At 29.3% G+C, this 14,506-nt stretch overlaps 2 long non-coding RNA genes across 3 annotated transcripts in view; one reads left to right on the forward strand and one right to left on the reverse strand.

The window, feature by feature from the left end:
* Positions 1 to 14,506, reverse strand: part of LOC142328184 (uncharacterized) — a 54,537-nt gene that overhangs the window by 12,173 nt on the left and 27,858 nt on the right. The window lies entirely within an intron of this gene.
* Positions 1 to 14,506, forward strand: part of LOC142327529 (uncharacterized) — a 30,895-nt gene that overhangs the window by 8,203 nt on the left and 8,186 nt on the right. Inside the window, exon 1 of one of the 2 annotated variants that reach the window (XR_012757005.1) lies at positions 11,646 to 11,695. The exons of the other annotated variant lie outside the window; for it this stretch is intronic. This is a non-coding gene — a long non-coding RNA (uncharacterized LOC142327529). Of the gene's footprint in view, positions 1 to 11,645; positions 11,696 to 14,506 lie in introns of those variants that run through there. 2 annotated transcript variants of the gene reach the window in all.

A 14,506-nucleotide genomic window follows, 5' to 3' on the forward strand; every position in this document is an offset into this window, starting at 1 on the left:
AACAGGTTCCGCAAGCTGTTACAGAAAATGCATATGTACTCCTGCGCACTACCGACTAAACCTCCATCCCTGGCAACCCCACCTCCTGGGAAACCGCTAATAAAGCATTAATTCAGAAGGGGGTAAGCACTTGTCCTAAGTGCAACATGAGTTCATCAATATTTTTGCAATAAACCAAATTATTTTCATCAATAAAGTACCGAGAAAGTTCTTTTTGTTGACTTCGAAAGCCCAGATTTTTTGTAATTTTTGAAGTAAATTCCAACCTTGCAGTCTTGATCCTAACAGTTCAGCTTGATTTTCCGATAAATTTAAATCCTTAACCAAGTCATTTAATTCATCTGGTGATATAAGATGTGGCTTATTGGAAGATAATTAAATATTAAAATCATTGTTGTCTTCTTCAGTACTGCCTGATTCTTCATCGCTGCTTTCGAAACATACATTCACAGGTGACTCAGTAACTGCAATAATTTCACTGAGGTACAGGCATGATTGGAGATTGCAATGAAGGATATTTTACAGTATATTTAAATTTTGTAGAAACTCCACAGACACAGTTAAACAAAAGAAACAATCGGTTACATGATCCTTTGGTTCACGCCAAACCATAGGTACACCAAATGCAAAGCCTTCCGTGTACCTTTCAGCCATCCTCTTAAATATGCAGAACAATTAGTGCATACTATATGAGGAGCCCACGTCTTTCCTGGTCACCAATTTTACACTGAAAATACAAATAGTATGCTTTTATTAAATAAAGGTGTTTACGGTGAACTCACCATATACATAACAAAAGGCATCCGCATCATTTACACAATTTCGAGGCTATCTGGCATTGCATTGTTAACAAACTTAAGACTGAACAAAATTAATTCTTTCCTGAATTCAGTGCTTAATACAAAAAATACAGCTGTGTTTTCAGTTACATGTTTTGACCTGCACAGACATGATTAATCTTGTCCATGAAGACTCACTCTTCAGTGATGTCGTAATATGTGAATATGATATGATTTAATTCTTTGTCTAGTATTGATTATTCATAGCTTACAAATTATGTTAATAAAGTAAAACAATAAAAAATGAGCTAACAAAATACAATACAGGAGCTTGAAATGCTAACTATACGTTGAAAAATGAAAAAAATCCTTTAATTAAAATTTAAAACTTTTTCAAAGATATGGGTAATAGAAAGATTCTGAGTTCATATTCGTTTTCATCATCAAAAAAACAGATTAAAATCATTATCGCATGTTAGGAAACAAAAATTATGTTTATCAGTGTTATTATTTCGTACAATCGCTAGAAATATTTGCTAGTATTCTTCTTAAATAACTTCATCTGCACTGGGTCGGCAAGGCTTTTTGTCATATGAAACTCTACCAGTGCACTGAAAAGTTTTTCTTAAATTTGTGATTGCAACCCTGGAAATTGTATGATTAGGATGTCGCACATTAACTGCGATTAGCTGCTTTTTTTTTTGGATGTTTTTATTTAGCCAAATAAGAACACTATTTTTACTCTTTCTTGAATTAAAAAAAAGGTTGTTTTTTACCCAAGAGTTTTTTTTGTAGGTTATGTTTTTAACGAAATTAAAAATAAAATCAGGTTTCTAAGTTCGGTTAAACGTTTTTAATATTAATTAATTTATTTTATTTCTGATTTGTTCAATAATCTTTTTTACTTGTTTTTCTTTTTTTAATCTTTGTAATTTTTTTTATGTTTAACCGCCGGGACCATTAGGTATTGCTTCAGAGGATGAGACGATTTTTGTAATTTAAATTTTTTAACCTTACTTATAAAGAAACAAAAAACTTCATCCAAAAATAATAATAATGCAGTTTTACACTTCAACATCTGTTACCTATTTATCACTGAATCAACAATGAATATAAATTTTGAAAAATGTAACTTACCTTTGTTTAATTGTTGATCAGGTGTTGACATAGCCAACTTATGAAATAAAAATTACTTTTTAAAAGTTTCTTATGAAATAAAATTTTAATGTTAAAGATTGAATAAATTAATTATTTTTAGATTCAAGAGTGTAAGTTTAATTAAAAGAAGTATTTGACAAATTTTAATTAATTTTTTCAATTTTAAATTATAATGATGACGACATCTTTGGTTACTATTTTAGGTTAAATTGTCAGAATTTATTATTTTTTTTTTATACCGTTTTGCTTGTCTTGCAAATACCTTTAAAACAAAGTTTTTATATGACCATATGTCCATTTTACATTTTTGAGCCGCCCTGATCCCCCTCCTACTCCTGAAAGCCGAATACTCTAAATTGGGGCTTATTTAGTTAGCCTGATTCATCGGAGAAAAATTTGAAAGAGAGAATCGGATGCCTCAAATAACAAAATAATTAAAGAAATTAAATAAAAAAATTAAAGAACTACAATCGTAGATCTTGCTATCTGAAACAAACACATTGTTGGTCGCCATTTTGGGTTGGAGTGATTAGAATTTAGTTTTAATTGTACCATTTTTCTCGTCTCATTGAGCTTTTTAAAATGATATGTCAAATGACTATTGATCCCATTTGACATTTTTTAAATTGCTCCCCGTCCCCTGCCAGCTAAAAATCAAAACGAGTGAAATATACGATCATTGAAGTAGCCTCTCAGTACAAGGAAGAATGCTGCTAACCGCATCTAATTATCTCAGTTATTAAAAAAAAAAGTTAGAGGGGGTGTAAATAACTTTTCAGCCATCCGGTATATATATATATATATATATATATATATATTTATATTTGTATAATGCTTATTATAGAAATTATTTCATCACTATGAAATCCTTCCACTCAGTATTATGTGTGTGTGTGTTACGTACCAATTAAGAAAAAAATAAGAATGAGGAAAAACGTCATGAGGATTTCAAAAATCTATAAATTATTATTTGGATTAAAAAAATAATATTTTGTGTAAAAACAGTTACAAAAATAATACAAAATTTATTAATTTAATGAAAATATATCATGTAAAACAGAATTAACGTAATTGATTAAAAATGAATTTTAAGAGCATCTAATAAATGAAAAAGATGTGTAAAATTAAAATAATGTTGTATTCAGCATTGGAAATCCTTTAGAGTTTTTTCAGAGCTTTTCAACGATATATCATAGGTGGTACTTATTTTCATTGGTTCCAAAGTTATAGCAAAAATAAAATTTTAATTAATGAAATAATTGGATTTTAGAAGGGAAGGCACATCGTTCGAATCAGACTTCATCTCCTTTTTTTAATTTAAATATATTGATTTATTAATAATAATTAATAATAATAATAATAATTAAATATATTGATTTAATAATAATAATAATATAATAATAATTAACCTAAGATTGTAAAAAAAATTACGATAAATAATTCAATAACAATAAAAAAAGGAAAAATATCAGATATTATTAATAAAATAAAATTTTATGTACTTTTCATTAAAAAAAAAAATGAGTACATGCAAGTTAGTAGGCATACAAGGAAGTGATGTGTCCACATCAAATTTTTTTGTCATACTTTTTATACTTTGAATTGCACAAGTAAATTTGGTACTGTTTTTACAAATCCCAATTCCTTAAATCATATCATAATGTTCTCCTTTATATATTTTCTTAACAAATACTTTATTTACTCTTTTGAAAGATTTGTTGATATAACGTTTTTAAAGTTTTTATTTTATGTTAATATCCTAATTACTGTAACAAATTATACTGATAATAGCGTGCGTTAATAGCAGATTAAAATTCTAGGATACTAAGTTTAATGATACATTAATTTATCAATAAAATATGAATTTTGTTATTATAACAATTTTGTCACTCTAATTCAGCTACAACAGTGTTCCAATATATTTTAAGAGATAGAATAAATGCATTTACCAAGAAAAACAAATGTTTTTAACCGGAAACAAACGAAAATATTTAACAAAAACAGAAGTAAGAAACCACCACAGACGAAATTTACTTCCTACAGTTAAATTTTGAGTTATCTACAGAAAACGAAAAACTATAGCCAAATTTTTAAAATAATAATAATAATAACTGAATAGCAATTTTTCTTACCAGTGAAAAAATTTAAAGAACTTTTCTGGAACATTTGTAAAATTTTCTCGTTTAATAAACAACCCAGTGATAAAATTTACAGAGTAAAATTCGAAGACAAGATAATTTTTATACGTACGAATATATTACCTCATAATTAAAAAAAATAAATATTTTCTTTTTAAATTGCAAATATATAATCTATTTATAAAACCTACTTCATTAATTTGAATAAAAAATATATTTTTTTAAATAAATATTTATTAATAAATTAGCATTTATAATATTATTTAATCATTATTAAATAAAGTTTAATTACCTCTAAAAGAGATGATGATGCAATTAAAAGTGATGCTATAATAAATTTCATTTTTTATACGTTAATATAATTAATATATTATTGAATTGTATTACTAAGTTGTCATCCAGTTATCTTGACCCTTACTAAAAAAACTATAATAAGATTTTCTAATTTATGCTAAAATTGCTTCAAAAAATTGTTTTTAATAATAACACGCAAGACATCAAGATTTTATAAATAATGTGTTTTGTAAACAATTTATTATCTTTATATTAAAAAAAAAAGGTTATACAGAGTAAAATAGGAAATTTTCATTTCTTTTTCTTTTATGAACAATAACATATAAAAATTATGATTATCATGATATCACGAATTTTGAACGAAAATGTGATTTTTTTATGTATAAACTAACTGAATAATTTCTATATATTCTGTTTTTCTTTTGTAAATATAATACATTGATAACACGAATTCATATTTTTTGTAAATTATTTGATCAAAGAAAGATTTGAGGAGTATTAAAGTTTTATAATATGCAAATTCCTTATTAAGAAATATAAATAAAATGTAAAAAAAAAAATATTTTCCTTAAAAAAAAAGATATATTGATGAAAAATGATAATTGTTTAGTGTTTTTTAAGGACTTATCTTGATTTTCTGCATGGTAGCAGTGACTTAAAGTTAAATATTTAATAATTTGGATTTAATTTTTTATGCTCGGTTTTGGTATAACAAGGTCGCTAATAATATTCTTATCAAAGAACAATATTAAAAATTTAGTTTAAATTTTTCATATACATAGATACATAGAAACCCTTTTTTTCTCACTACAGTATCTTTATTTAAAATATTATTTAGTAAAATGTTAATGTTTTAACATCTGAAAAAGGAAGAAACTATTCAGGCGATCAGCACCAAAGTTATTAGATCATTATTTTAGTAAAGTTCATATTATAGAATAATACAGGCAGACAACATTCTCAAAAGTCCATTTTTTCCAAAAATTGGATACAGATTAACTTTTTTTTGCCATCATTTAATTCAGTTCTACTTTTTATTCATTTCAATTTAAACGTGCACTATTTTAAATTATTAATAGCATTACATATAACACAATTATTAAAAAAAAAGAAAAGAAAATGGAACCAACATCAAGACCATGATGCATGTATATAAGAGGTGTATACAGAGATGGGATACCACATCGGTTTCATTTGGAAGCTTCTGGTTCGAACCTTGATTAAGTCTTGTCATATATTTTTATGTATCATATTCCCATTATAATTGTTTTAATCAAAAAAATTGTTTCATGAAATAATAAAAAAGTATATTAACTTGTACTTAAAAATCATCATGTTAGCATCATCATCATATCAGGCATGACAATCTCTTCACGCTACATTCATTATCATTCATCAGTAACTATTATTGAAATAAATAAATATGTATTTATTAATATATTTATTTAAAAAAATAAATAAACAAACTGGATTTTCCATTATTCTGTTATCTTATAACCCCTTTAAGTCATATTTTTTCCCGTAAAACCTAACATGTATCATGTAATTCTTTTACAGGTTAGTCTTACTCGTTATTTTTTTCTTTATGCTTACAATACATATTTTATCAATTAGTTTTCTTTATGCCTGTACCACTTAATCTTACAAATCCCCTTTGTTTTTTCTGTTTCTACACTTTAATTTTCTTATTCTTGACAAGTCACATGCTTAAAATCTCATGCTTAAGTTTCTCCAAATGCAATTCATTTGAATCGTATTCAAAGTAGGTTTTCCACTTTATTAATGATGTTAGTATAATAATGTAATAAAAAAGGAAAGCATGTTCCTTTTTTACAAATTACAGTTACTTTCTTTACAATATTATGACACTACATAATGATGTATAATTTTTTTATTATTTTCATCCAATTTATTCGTAGTAATTTTGAATGTAGAATCTATATTGGTAACTTAATTTGTTGATTTCCTATGTTCATGTTTTTATACAAGCTTCCCTAAAAACTACACTAGTCAACAAAATTTAATTTTTTGTTTGTTAAATGTGAGTGAATGGCTGATTCTTAAAGCAGTTTTTATGCTGATTTCATATATGTTAATAAAGGTTTTCTATCGGGCTCAGTTTTTGTTTGTTTTTGAAACTTCTTTTGTAAATGTATATTGAATGTAATATGACAATAAATTACATGCATTTTGTACTAACCTAAAATCTATTTCTTTTGGATTTTCTGTTGTAATTTGCTATAGGTAGATCTCTCTTTAGATTCCAACAGTAATCAGCTAACATTTTGGAGTTCGATTTTCCCTGTTACTGTGTTTCCATTGTAGATATCTCCTGGTGAAAGCATTCTCCATGTTCATTACAGATAGCACCGAAACTGATAGTGAAAAAATTCAAATGTGAATGTAAGAAGTGGATTTTGAGTGACATGTTATACCCAAGTTCGTTGTAGTTTTGGAGTACAATCACAAGTTTTCAGTTACTGGCCTTATGATTTCCAAGGAAGTTGTTTACTGCATTTTGAAATGATTTCCATGCAGCAACCTCCAAGTCATTCAAACATTCTTCAAATGCTGGATCACTCATTAGTTTTCTTATTTGTTGTCTAACAAATAATATACCTTCCTTTATTTTAGCATCACTTATATTAGGGGATTTGGTTTTTAAAACTAAAACCCTGCACCATTATGATCCACTGCTTTATAAACATTTTTGAATAAACCTAGCTTAATGTGTAGTGGTAGAAGATAAATTTTCCTGGTTTTACTAATACCAAACTAACAGATTCTTCTCTCCAATAGTCAGTACCTTTCTTTTTGGCCATTGCTCTTTTATGTAATGGTTTTTCCTATCCCTGCTGTCTCACTCACACAAAAAGCAACAGAACCTAATGTATCCAAGTTGTGGTCCAAGTAAAAGTGCTATTACTTCCAGATCTCTACAAATATGCCATAAATATTTCCCATACTGAATCCTGCTCAATACAAGTTTCATATTTTTAAACTCCTTCATGTGAACAGTGTATGCTAACGGGATTGATGGGTATTTATTTCCAATATGAAGTAGACCAGCTTTCAAACTTTGACGAGTCAATAAAAAATCACCATTTGTTAGGATGGTGCATATGTCCCAAAGCTTCCAGTAAAGAGTCCACATCATTACAATATACTAAGTTTTCTTAGTGAGAGAAGAAATGTTCAAATTCTGACTGTCTGTCATGGAAAGCACATATTTTAGTGTCTGGTTGTAAAAAATGCCATCCTTTCAGTCTTAATGCCAGTATTGCTACTTGATTCTTTGATAAATTTAGATCAAGAAACAGAACATTTAATTCTGACATTAATTAAATGGTGTTCAATATATCTATTTTCTAAAACTTTTGGATCTCTTTCTTCATTGCCTGATATATCAGCACAAGATTTGACATTTTCATCTTCATCTAACTTGTATGTATCTGGTGGTACTGGAACTGGAAGCTCTTGACTATGTGGCACTGGTCACATGGCAGAGGGAATATTTGTGAATGTATTTATGTTCACAAAATGCTGTGCTTATGGAGTTCATGCATGATACTACCACAAAATAAGAATGGTAGTTACAAAAAAAATAATCTGATAGAAGAATTTCATATTTTAAATCAGCAAGAAAAATACTACAAGAATCAGCTATTCATTTTCATTTAACAAAATATTGTTGATCAGTGCTATTAAATAAAAATACTTGTCATATTTTAGTTCCTGGTGAATACAGCAAGAGTAGCTATAATAAAGGGGAGAGTATAGTGTTCATATCCAAAATGAAGTATCGGGTTTTTTTATAAGTGTTTACATTTTAGGACTTAACTAGTTCATCTAGAGTTCTAGAATAAAAAAATACATATATATGTGAATATGAGAGAATGTGAATCACACTACTTTTTAGGCCTTATACGAGTATATTAGGATCGTTTAAACCGATTTTCTTAAAATTTCACTCAAATATTTCTGTATATAGGAGAATGATTGTTTCTCCGAAACAATCCCTTTTACTTTCCCGTCTAGCGCTATGCAGAGCTATCTATCTATAGCTGTAGAAGGGAAAGTATTGTAATCGGTCCAATTTGTGCATATGCGGTTTTCACCGGATCGGTGAAAAAAACCATTATAAATGTAAATTATTTTCTTAGTTTTGCAATTCTATTTATATTTCTGCAACTGAAATAATAAAAAAAAAATCTTAACATTAGAATTGTATAGTAAAATACAATTAAATTAATTATTATAATTGAAATTCAATAATACATTTATACTGATGTTGACATTCCTACATACAATAAAAAAGTATACGCTGATTTGACGTAATTAAAAATATTATTACGTTAAAATTTAATTCTACGTATGACACAGAATTTTATTCATATCCTATATTTATTTCACACCGCTACAAGATATATAATGACAACACATTGTTTTTGACAAAAAGAGATACATTCATTTGTTTCTTTATCTGGTCGCAGTGTTTTTTTTAATGACTTTTACTTATGTTAAGCATCTGAGATACAAGAAGTAAAGTCCGAAATGCTTTCTCTGAAAGTAGTATTATTCAGTATATAAATCTATATCAATAAGGTTAAACAACTTTTTTATACAGGATTCAATCTCACCTATATTTCTTTAATTTTATAAATATAATTTAACCAAACTTAACCTACGCTCGCTAACCTTGACTAATTAACAGGAGTGTTTTGATTATTTAAATAATAAATAATTGCAATAATTACTGAATTTATTAAATAAATACTCAAAAAATTACGGTATTAATTAGTCAAGGTTAGCGAGCGTATGTTAAGATTGGTTAAATTATATTTATAAAATAAAACAAATATAAATAACCATTTATTAAAATTAATAAAGAGACTGCTCATTTTCCACCGAAATCCGATTGACTACTTTGTTTTTAAATAAAGCTGTAGCTGCGGTGGCGTTAATACGTAAGTGCCTAAATTTTCATCCACGTTACTTCTAATTTTCACTTAAGATCATTTTAAAAAAGTACCTCCTGCATTTTTTTTTTAAATTTATTAATTTTTAAGTTTCATAACCATGTGATAGCTTAATTAATCAGTTAATAAAAAAATAAAGCACTGTAAAAAAAGGAACGTTGTTAAAATTTTAGTAGAAATTTTTATCATTTTTCTCATTCTTTATTTTAACATCTATTTTACCAAATTTTAGATAATTGTAAATTAAAAACCATTTTAGAAAATTTTTTATAAAATCATTCAGCTACAAAAATTATAACTTCAATTTTTTAAATATACTTTAAACTATAATTATTATACGTAAATTATATTTTAATTTTATTAATGTTATAATTTATTTTACAAACTGACATTTTTATTTTCAAAGAGCCGTTCAATACTTCCTAAGTTGCATAGAATCAAATAATAACTGACAATTTAAATTTGTAGGTTAAGTTGATTGTTATTGAATGCAGGTCTATACATCATTAAAATTCATGAAAAATCATATAAAATACTCACGTCAATACTGCATCTTACAAATTTGCACAATGTATATTTTTTAATTACACTTTAAAACGTTATTTAAACATTAAGAAACTTACAAAACATTACGGAACTTCATAAAATTTAACCTTTCACTTTATAAAAGTCAGAATGTAAATAAATCCAATTGTCAGAACAGCACTACCTATCGGATTTAATTCAAACTACTCTCTAAACACAGTAGACTGTTAAAAATACGAATTTTAATGTAATAACAACATACGACGCAAGTAACCGACATGCGAAAAAGCAACAAAATAAAAAAAATTCCTAGAATCCGATCGCACCACCAACTACCGGTTCTGACTGATATGCCAAAAATGAAAAAATTCTAAAACGCGATAGCAGCGCTGCCTACCGGATTTAATTGTGAACCTTAACCATCGCAACCACCTTAACCTCAACAACACATAAATAAATAAATTAATTAAAAAATACATTTTCTATCGGATCAAATTGTGAATCTAAATCATTCTCGAATCAGCTTAATCACACACAAAATTTCATCAAAATCAGTCCAGCCGTTTAGGACAAGTTCAGTGACATACACACGCACAGAAAAAAATAATATATATAAAGATATTATATATATTATATTATATTATAATTATTATATATTCATGTAAAAAATATACATATTCCAAAATCAAATATACTAGTACAATTAAGAAGTCCTTCAAAGAATTATGGGGAATGTAGCAGTTCGTAGTGAAAAATGGGCGATAGGAAAAACTAGAAAAAAAATGAGTAAAGGATTTTGAAATATGATATTATAAGAACATTTTTAAAATAAAATGGTTAATAAAATTTGAAATAAAACGTCTAAGATGAATAGACAGAAGAAAAAATTGTAGAAAAAAGACAACTCTTTGGTGAGTTACGTAATACATCAAAATTTAGTTAATTTTTTGTAGAGAGACGTGTAGAAAATAAAATATTGCCGAGATAGACAATGATCCGAATCTATAAAATAATAAGTAATGATGCAACTTTTTATATCAATATTGAGATTAAAAAGTTTTACTCAGAACAAAGGATAATGGATCGTAGCATCAAACGGTCAACTAACTAACTGATGAGTCGAAAAAAAAACAATACAAATTATTATTTTATTTAACAGAAATATTACTCATTTACTTCATTTTTAGAATATTACACTGAATTTAAATTGATTATAAAGAAATACTAGAACATACTGTTTATAATTCTGTGGATAACGTAAATTTGATAAGTTAAATATACTAATTAAATATGAAAGAAGCTATGATTATATCATAGCTTCATTGCTGTTTAATCACTTGTGAAGGCCAAGGTCTTTTTACGTGTTAATGAAAAATATTAGTTATTATAAGATAAAAATATAAACAAAAGCCAGACGATTCCTTTATTAAAGTTACAATCTTTTAAATGATAAAAAAAACGATATATAGAGTGTACAAAGTAGAATATCAGTTTATAGAAGTGTTTAAACAAAAAAAATATTTAATTTGAATTTGTGTTTTTATTTCTATATGTATTTTCATTTTTCTGTTTTTATTTTTTCTCGTTTCTCGTAGGAGAAGTAAAAAGCTCTGCCAGCCACCGTCCGCCCGCAACAGACGGTAATGTCGAGTTTTCACCGACTAAAAACCCTTCCCCTTCTTCCCATAGGAACGACGGCGCCCTGGCCACGACGCATGAACACGGTTCCTATGTGACGGGTGTGGGATACACTTACTACCGGCTTCTAAGCAGCAGGATCTGTTGTTCACCGGGAGTCATCGGCAGACGACGACCCGGATAGGTTTCTTTTTTTTTTTAATTTTAAGATATTGTTGTTGATTTTTTTAAATATTATTATTTTTTTTTAATGCTTAACTTTGGCTTATAGTAATGAAATACAAATCAAATGAAAGAGTGATTTACAGTTTTTCTCTACAAAAGTTTAAATGTGAGCATGTTTCGTAATATGATACACATCCAACCGATAGGAGAGTTCGTCTCGTACTTTAACTGACATGACTGGAGTAATGGAAGTGACGGAAGCTTCAACCCCGTCCCTCAAATTGGGTAGATTAATAGATAGCAGAGGTAAATACGCAGATTGGATAACTCTGGAGATCACCACAAACAAGCTCTGTCATCAGGCCCATATTACTTCAATTATATTAATTGCGGATCAATTCAGCGGTTGGAGCAAACGTCATGCAATCGATCCCGTACAGAACTATGCCTGTGAGGAGGCGCATAACATTGCTGTCAAATAAGACTTGATCTTCAGTTGAGGAAAGAGCCATGTACACAGCAGTATATCCAAATAAGCAATTCCTGTTTTGTTTGTTTCAGCCCGTAAATTTTCCGTCGGATATTGAACAGAAAAAATGTAATCTTGGGGAGTCTCTTTCGCATTTTAAAGAGAGGTCATGGGAATTTTCTGACTCCAGATATCCCGCCACCACTCAATTCGATCGCCCTAAAGCGTAAAACCGAATCTCTGTGCCACATACAGCAACTGAGCTTCGAACAGTTTAGCGACCAGTATCCTAACATAGCTCCCAGAGCTTACCTAACGGGCGTGAGCGGACTAAGCGTGGTGCCATACACCACCGGCTTACGGGCCCCAACCGCTCACTTGTCATATATTTGCTAAAATGGGTAGGCGCACACCCGTCAACAACTAAAAATATATATGACATCTACAAATAAAATTTATATCGTGTGGGCAGTAATTCGCTGCCAAGCCTAGGTCGCTGAATGCCAGCACTTGCTGGCATTCAGCAAGTTTACCACCATTTTATAGCGCTTGGAGCCATAATAATTGGCTTGTGGTCAGCCATCTCAGGGTTAGCTTCCCATGACAGTGCGGTAAGAGTCTTTCCCCTAAGCAAACTATGGATGCCGGTTGAACAAAGCAACCGCATCTAGGAACTCCCACACGGTCCGACAATGCGGCTCTCGCCACATTCGCCGCTTGTGAATGGCCAATTTTCCCCTTGACCTCTAAGTTTCAGGGTGGCCCGGTCTCTGCCCCCCCCCTCCAAGAGCAGGGCAGTCAAACATCAGGTGTTCATTTGATTGGACCTCCCCGCAGACGCACAGCTCATCAGCTGCTGTCAGGCGGAATCGAAACAGATATTGGTTCAAGTTAACGTGGTCGGTGAGCACCCGGACACCAAGACTTTATGTATATTAACTTTCCAGTAAGATAAAATGTTGACTTATCATTAAATAAAATACAATCTTAATGGTATAACATTTCAATCAAGAATCTGGCACGTACAGCTTAGTCGGTATGCTTCAAAGCCTCTAACAGCTGTAAACGGTTTAAACTCAAATGCGAGCGTTTCCTTAAAACATCCATACTGTCATCATCGACACTAGTTTTATCGGCTGGCTTTTACTATTCAGTAAAATACTCATTTCAATATTTTCAACATTTCTTAAGACACTCTCGGTCATTCCGTACTCTTCCCTTTATGCATATATCCGGTCGTTTCAGACAGATTATATTATCGATGAGTATAAGTGTTATTCAGACGGTCACAATTAAACTTTTTAAGGAACGAATGTTGAACTGTAGCTACAGATTCACATTTAACAAAATGCAAAACATAACAGGCTTTCTGTTCGGAATCTGCTACTGTTGATTCCAAGCGGAATATTAAAGAATTAATCTAGGACCATGCGCATAACTAAAACTTTCGACTTTTTTGCCCTTTGATTCTAGATCATATTGTATTACTCATCTAAGAGATATTTATAACAAATTAAAACCCTGATATTATTTTTCTTACAACCGGTTTATGTAGTGTTAATATCTTGCAATATGATTATTAGTAATACAAAATATACAATAACCTAATAGTGCTGTTAAACATAGACTATAAAACAAAGAGGTTATATAAAACTTTGGATTATTTTTTTCTTCTAAAAATAAATAAGAAATTTCTATTATTAAGATCTTTTAAGGCTAATTAATTTCGTCATAAATTGTAAATTTATGACGAATTTATTTTGATTTTTGCAAGGCGTTCGACACCGTGTATCATGATCGATCTACTTCTGTTGAAGCTTAGCCTCCTCGGTTTTAGTGCAGCAATGTTGACGTGGTTGCGGAGCTATTTTGCTGACACAATTTTACGCGTGCGTGTTCGGTAGGGTCTCTAGTCTATTCAAGACCGTTTCTATGGTAGCTTAGGGTTCCAACTTTGGTCCTTTGTTATTTATTATATTTATGGATGATAGTGGATTGGATATCTCTTCTAAGGCATTATTCGTTTAACATATAAATATTGACGTCCTTAAAATCATGACTAGGATTAACAGCTATTCTGACCATGAGGTTCTGCAATCTGATATTAATACAATCCATAAATGATCAGTTGATAACAGAATGGCGCTTAATTTCGCCAAAAAAGCTCTTGTAATATGTTCTAGGAAAACACTTGTGACGAAATATGCTTACAGGATTGGTCATCACTCTATACAACGTGTTGAAGGTATTTCTAATCTTGTGTTTACTTTGATTCTAAGTTAATTTTCAGTGAGCATGTAAGTAGGATATTCTCTAAGTCCAGAAGAAATCCTAGGTTTGCTTCTTTGAATTGATCGGCAT

The sequence above is a fragment of the Lycorma delicatula genome, chromosome 7, assembly GCF_047948215.1.
Source record: "Lycorma delicatula isolate Av1 chromosome 7, ASM4794821v1, whole genome shotgun sequence".
Classification (NCBI taxonomy): domain Eukaryota; kingdom Metazoa; phylum Arthropoda; class Insecta; order Hemiptera; family Fulgoridae; genus Lycorma; species Lycorma delicatula.